The sequence below is a fragment of the Dendrobates tinctorius genome, unplaced genomic scaffold, assembly GCF_039654945.1.
Source record: "Dendrobates tinctorius isolate UK_male_01 unplaced genomic scaffold, ASM3965494v1 ptg000272l, whole genome shotgun sequence".
Classification (NCBI taxonomy): Eukaryota; Metazoa; Chordata; class Amphibia; order Anura; family Dendrobatidae; genus Dendrobates; species Dendrobates tinctorius.
In genome coordinates, this window is record NW_027361939.1 from 12706501 (window position 1) to 12712500 (window position 6000).

The 6000-nt window shown below is 42.1% G+C and overlaps 9 non-coding genes across 9 annotated transcripts; 6 read left to right on the plus strand and 3 right to left on the minus strand.

Annotated features, from left to right (window-relative positions):
* Positions 1 to 165: 165 nt before the first annotated feature.
* On the minus strand, positions 166 to 238 carry TRNAM-CAU (transfer RNA methionine (anticodon CAU)). Its single transcript has one exon. It is a non-coding gene; the product is annotated as a tRNA-Met (tRNA).
* An 88-nt stretch (positions 239 to 326) lies between these two features.
* Positions 327 to 398, plus strand: TRNAE-UUC (transfer RNA glutamic acid (anticodon UUC)). Its single transcript has one exon. It is a non-coding gene; the product is annotated as a tRNA-Glu (tRNA).
* Positions 399 to 1294: 896 nt separating this feature from the next.
* On the plus strand, positions 1295 to 1366 carry TRNAE-CUC (transfer RNA glutamic acid (anticodon CUC)). The gene has a single exon. It is a non-coding gene; the product is annotated as a tRNA-Glu (tRNA).
* Positions 1367 to 1992: 626 nt separating this feature from the next.
* Positions 1993 to 2065, minus strand: TRNAM-CAU (transfer RNA methionine (anticodon CAU)). The gene has a single exon. It is a non-coding gene; the product is annotated as a tRNA-Met (tRNA).
* An 88-nt stretch (positions 2066 to 2153) lies between these two features.
* Positions 2154 to 2225, plus strand: TRNAE-UUC (transfer RNA glutamic acid (anticodon UUC)). Its single transcript has one exon. It is a non-coding gene; the product is annotated as a tRNA-Glu (tRNA).
* An 896-nt stretch (positions 2226 to 3121) lies between these two features.
* TRNAE-CUC (transfer RNA glutamic acid (anticodon CUC)) lies at positions 3122 to 3193 on the plus strand. Its single transcript has one exon. It is a non-coding gene; the product is annotated as a tRNA-Glu (tRNA).
* An 892-nt stretch (positions 3194 to 4085) lies between these two features.
* TRNAE-CUC (transfer RNA glutamic acid (anticodon CUC)) lies at positions 4086 to 4157 on the plus strand. Its single transcript has one exon. It is a non-coding gene; the product is annotated as a tRNA-Glu (tRNA).
* A 965-nt stretch (positions 4158 to 5122) lies between these two features.
* On the minus strand, positions 5123 to 5195 carry TRNAM-CAU (transfer RNA methionine (anticodon CAU)). Its single transcript has one exon. It is a non-coding gene; the product is annotated as a tRNA-Met (tRNA).
* An 88-nt stretch (positions 5196 to 5283) lies between these two features.
* On the plus strand, positions 5284 to 5355 carry TRNAE-UUC (transfer RNA glutamic acid (anticodon UUC)). The gene has a single exon. It is a non-coding gene; the product is annotated as a tRNA-Glu (tRNA).
* Positions 5356 to 6000: the final 645 nt, after the last annotated feature.

A 6000-nucleotide genomic window follows, 5' to 3' on the forward strand; every position in this document is an offset into this window, starting at 1 on the left:
GCTCAAATCACTCTCATCTGCCTCTTTATACAGCAAACGGGTCAAGAGAACCAGCATCCCATGTGTCATTTGGGTTCACAAATCCTTACTTATCAGAAACGTGTTAGAAATGAAGGGGAAAGTTCTAAGTTTTTGACAATATCTCTTCGGAAAAGAGGAGCCCGCTGCCCCGTGTGAGTATCGAACTCACGACCTTCAGATTATGAGACCGACGCGCTACCTACTGCGCTAACGAGGCAAGATGCACGTGCCAATCTGCAGACGTTTCTTGTGCAAGCCCCCGAGCTGATTTTTTTCAATAGATACCTCAGTGTGTAGCTATCCATTCCCATATGGTCTAGCGGTTAGGATTCCTGGTTTTCACCCAGGCGGCCCGTGTTCGACTCCCGGTATGGGAACGCACCTTTTACTGTACTACTGCCAACAATCAAAGACAGAAATGTATTTTCCAGACAATAATATTTCAGGTAGATTTTGTACTTTGCAGTCAAAAATGCTGAACATCAGGGTATTTGTGGCTCTTACTGACCTTTAGCACAAGATTTCATTTTGTTTCATAGCTTAAACCATTCTCAACTACACCTTATTACTCCAAAGCGTCAAGGGACGCAACAATCCATGTGTTCTGTCTGTCACTAAGGCTCCTGTTTCCTTTCGAATCGGAAACGTTTCAGTGAGAAAGTTCTGAGTGGGTGACACAATATCCCAAGAAAAGGGAGGAGAATAGTTCCCCGTGTGAGGAAAAAACATCATGAACTTCAGATTACCAACTGACGTGCTAAGTACCATGCTCATGTGGCAACTTTTTTCTTTTGTGATGTAAAAGCTATTTAATCAAAGCAAAAACTTCTTTTTTTTTTTTTTTTTTTTAAATTTATCTTGCTGCTTAGTGTATAACTTGTCCCACGTGGAAAAGTGGATAGGACCTAGTATCCCTGGTCGACTGGTTTACTTCCTGCTATGGGAGTGACACTCCTTTGGAACTAGTACACACATTCGAAAGCTGCCCCGTGCCTTGTACGTGGAAACAGTTTAGGAACTAAATTGGTTATGTTTTGGTACTGAATCGGAAAAATCTGTGGCCCTGTAGCCAAGATGGAGACAGAATCGATTGAGAAAACGAGGGACCAGTACCCCGTCTAACAATCGAACGTTCATCTTTCAGCTTATGAGACTGATTTGCTTACAACTGTGTTAACGAGGCAAGCTGCGCAAATAGAACTGCAGAAGTTGCTTGTGCCAAGTAGAAAACTTATTTTTTTTCAGATTGTCACTGATAAGACAGCACATCTTTTCCCATATGGTCTAGCGGTTAGGATTCCTGGTTCTCACCCAGGCGACCCGGGTTCAACTCCCGGTATGGGAATGTACTTTTCTGTACTGCCACCAACATTCAAAGACAAAGGTGTTTTTCAGACAAAAGTATTTCAGGTAGAATTTGCGTTAAGCTGTCGAAAATTCTGAACGCCATCTTTTGGTCCGTTCGTTGTGATGAACTTTGGCACAAGATTTAATTTGGTTTCATAGCTCAAATCAATCTCAACTAGCCCCTTTTACAGCAAACGTGTCAAGAGAATCAACAACCCATGTGTCCTGTCTGTCATTTGGGTTCGCAAATTCTTACTTATCAGAAACATTTTAAATCTGAAAGGGAAAGTTCTAATTTGGTGACAGAATCTCTTCAGAAAAGAGGAGACCGCTTCCCCGTGTGAGGATCGAACTCACGAACTTCAGAATATGAGACTGACGCGCTCGCTACTGACGGGTGTTTTTCAGACAAAAGTATTTCAGGTAGATTTTGCGCTTAGCTGTCAAACAGCTCAAATCACTCTCATCTGCCTCTTTATACAGCAAACGGGTCAAGAGAAACAGCAACCCATGTGTCCCATCTGTCATTTGGGTTCACAAATCCTTACTTATCAGAAACGTGTTAGAACTGAAAGGGAAAGTTCTAAGATTTTGACAAAATCTCTTCGGAAAAGAGGAGCCTGCTGCCCCGTGTGAGGATCGAACTCACGACCTTCAGATTATGAGACTGACGCGCTACCTACTGCGCTAACGAGGCAAGATGCACGTGCCAATCTGCAGACGTTTCTTGTGCAAGCCCCCGAGCTGATTTTTTTCAATAGATACCTCAGTGTGTAGCTATCCATTCCCATATGGTCTAGCGGTTAGGATTCCTGGTTTTCACCCAGGCGGCCCGCGTTCGACTCCCGGTATGGGAACGCACCTTTTACTGTACTACTGCCAACAATCAAAGACAGAAATGTATTTTCCAGACAATAATATTTCAGGTAGATTTTGTACTTTGCAGTCAAAAATGCTGAACATCAGGGTATTTGTGGCTCTTACTGACATTTAGCACAAGATTTCATTTTGTTTCATAGCTTAAACCATTCTCAACTACACCTTATTACTCCAAAGCGTCAAGGGACGCAACAATCCATGTGTTCTTTCTGTCACTAAGGCTCCTGTTTCCTTTCGAATCGGAAACGTTTCAGTGAGAAAGTTCTGAGTGGGTGACACAATATCCCAAGAAAAGGGGGGAGAATAGTTCCACGTGTGAGGAAAAAACCTCATGAACTTCAGATTACCAACTGACGTGCTAAGTACCATGCTCATGTGGCAACTTTTTTCTTTTGTGATGTAAAAGCTATTTAATCAAAGCAAAAACTTCTTTTTTTTTTTTTTTTTTTTTAATTTATCTTGCTGCTTAGTGTATAACTTGTCCCACGTGGAAAAGTGGATAGGACCTAGTATCCCTGGTCGACTGGTTTACTTCCTGCTATGGGAGTGACACTCCTTTGGAACTAGTACACACATTCAAAAGCTGCCCCATGCCTTGTACGTGGAAACAGTTTAGGAACTAAATTGGTTATGTTTTGGTACTGAATCGGAAAAATCTGTGGCCCTGTAGCCAAGATGGAGACAGAATCGATTGAGAAAACGAGGGACCAGTACCCCGTCTAAGAATCGAACGTTCATCTTTCAGCTTATGAGACTGATTTGCTTACAACTGTGTTAACGAGGCAAGCTGCGCAAATAGAACTGCAGAAGTTGCTTGTGCCAAGTAGAAAACTTATTTTTTTTCAGATTGTCACTGATAAGACAGCACATCTTTTCCCATATGGTCTAGCGGTTAGGATTCCTGGTTCTCACCCAGGCGGGCCGGGTTCAACTCCCGGTATGGGAACGCACCTTTTACTGTACTACTGCCAACAATCAAAGACAGAAATGTATTTTCCAGACAATAATATTTCAGGTAGATTTATTACTTTGCAGTCAAAAATGCTGAACATCAGGGTATTTGTGGCTCTTACTGACCTTTAGCACAAGATTTCATTTTGTTTCATAGCTTAAACCATTCTCAACTACACCTTATTACTCCAAAGCGTCAAGGGACGCAACAATCCATGTGTTCTTTCTGTCACTAAGGCTCCTGTTTCCTTTCGAATCGGAAACGTTTCATTGAGAAAGTTCTGAGTGGGTGACACAATATCCCAAGAAAAGGGGGGAGAATAGTTCCACGTGTGAGGAAAAAACCTCATGAACTTCAGATTACCAACTGACGTGCTAAGTACCATGCTCATGTGGCAACTTTTTTCTTTTGTGATGTAAAAGCTATTTAATCAAAGCAAAAACTTCTTTTTTTTTTTTTTTTTAATTTATCTTGCTGCTTAGTGTATAACTTGTCCCACGTGGAAAAGTGGATAGGACCTAGTATCCCTGGCCGACTGGTTTACTTCCTGCTATGGGAGTGACACTCCTTTGGAACTAGTACACACATTCAAAAGCTGCCCCATGCCTTGTACGTGGAAACAGTTTAGGAACTAAATTGGTTATGTTTTGGTACTGAATCGGAAAAATCTGTGGCCCTGTAGCCAAGATGGAGACAGAATCGATTGAGAAAACGAGGGACCAGTACCCCGTCTAAGAATCGAACGTTCATCTTTCAGCTTATGAGACTGATTTGCTTACAACTGTGTTAACGAGGCAAGCTGCGCAAATAGAACTGCAGAAGTTGCTTGTGCCAAGTAGAAAACTTATTTTTTTTCAGATTGTCACTGATAAGACAGCACAACTTTTCCCATATGGTCTAGCGGTTAGGATTCCTGGTTCTCACCCAGGTGGCCCGGGTTCAACTCCCGGTATGGGAATGTACTTTTCTGTACTGCCACCAACATTCAAAGACAAAGGTGTTTTTCAGACAAAAGTATTTCAGGTAGAATTTGCGTTAAGCTGTCGAAAATTCTGAACGCCATCTTTTGGTCCGTTCGTTGTGATGAACTTTGGCACAAGATTTAATTTGGTTTCATAGCTCAAATCAATCTCAACTAGCCCCTTTTACAGCAAACGTGTCAAGAGAATCAACAACCCATGTGTCCTGTCTGTCATTTGGGTTCGCAAATTCTTACTTATCAGAAACATTTTAAATCTGAAAGGGAAAGTTCTAATTTGGTGACAGAATCTCTTCAGAAAAGAGGAGACCGCTTCCCCGTGTGAGGATCGAACTCACGAACTTCAGAATATGAGACTGACGCGCTCGCTACTGACGGGTGTTTTTCAGACAAAAGTATTTCAGGTAGATTTTGCGCTTAGCTGTCAAACAGCTCAAATCACTCTCATCTGCCTCTTTATACAGCAAACGGGTCAAGAGAAACAGCAACCCATGTGTCCCATCTGTCATTTGGGTTCACAAATCCTTACTTATCAGAAACGTGTTAGAACTGAAAGGGAAAGTTCTAAGTTTTTGACAAAATCTCTTCGGAAAAGAGGAGCCTGCTGCCCCGTGTGAGGATCGAACTCACGACCTTCAGATTATGAGACTGACGCGGGTGTTTTTCAGACAAAAGTATTTCAGGTAGATTTTGCGCTTAGCTGTCAATCATTCTGAACACCAGCTTTTGGTTACATTCATTGTGACGACCTTTGGCACAAGATTTAATTTTTTGTCATAGCTCAAATCACTCTCATCTGCCTCTTTATACAGCAAACGGGTCAAGAGAACCAGCATCCCATGTGTCATTTGGGTTCACAAATCCTTACTTATCAGAAACGTGTTAGAAATGAAGGGGAAAGTTCTAAGTTTTTGACAATATCTCTTCGGAAAAGAGGAGCCCGCTGCCCCGTGTGAGTATCGAACTCACGACCTTCAGATTATGAGACTGACGCGCTACCTACTGCGCTAACGAGGCAAGATGCACGTGCCAATCTGCAGACGTTTCTTGTGCAAGCCCCCGAGCTGATTTTTTTCAATAGATACCTCAGTGTGTAGCTATCCATTCCCATATGGTCTAGCGGTTAGGATTCCTGGTTTTCACCCAGGCGGCCCGTGTTCGACTCCCGGTATGGGAACGCACCTTTAACTGTACTACTGCCAACAATCAAAGACAGAAATGTATTTTCCAGACAATAATATTTCAGGTAGATTTTGTACTTTGCAGTCAAAAATGCTGAACATCAGGGTATTTGTGGCTCTTACTGACCTTTAGCACAAGATTTCATTTTGTTTCATAGCTTAAACCATTCTCAACTACACCTTATTACTCCAAAGCGTCAAGGGACGCAACAATCCATGTGTTCTGTCTGTCACTAAGGCTCCTGTTTCCTTTCGAATCGGAAACGTTTCAGTGAGAAAGTTCTGAGTGGGTGACACAATATCCCAAGAAAAGGGAGGAGAATAGTTCCCCGTGTGAGGAAAAAACATCATGAACTTCAGATTACCAACTGACGTGCTAAGTACCATGCTCATGTGGCAACTTTTTTCTTTTGTGATGTAAAAGCTATTTAATCAAAGCAAAAACTTCTTTTTTTTTTTTTTTTTTAATTTATCTTGCTGCTTAGTGTATAACTTGTCCCACGTGGAAAAGTGGATAGGACCTAGTATCCCTGGTCGACTGGTTTACTTCCTGCTATGGGAGTGACACTCCTTTGGAACTAGTACACACATTCGAAAGCTGCCCCGTGCCTTGTACGTGGAAACAGTTTAGGAACTAAATT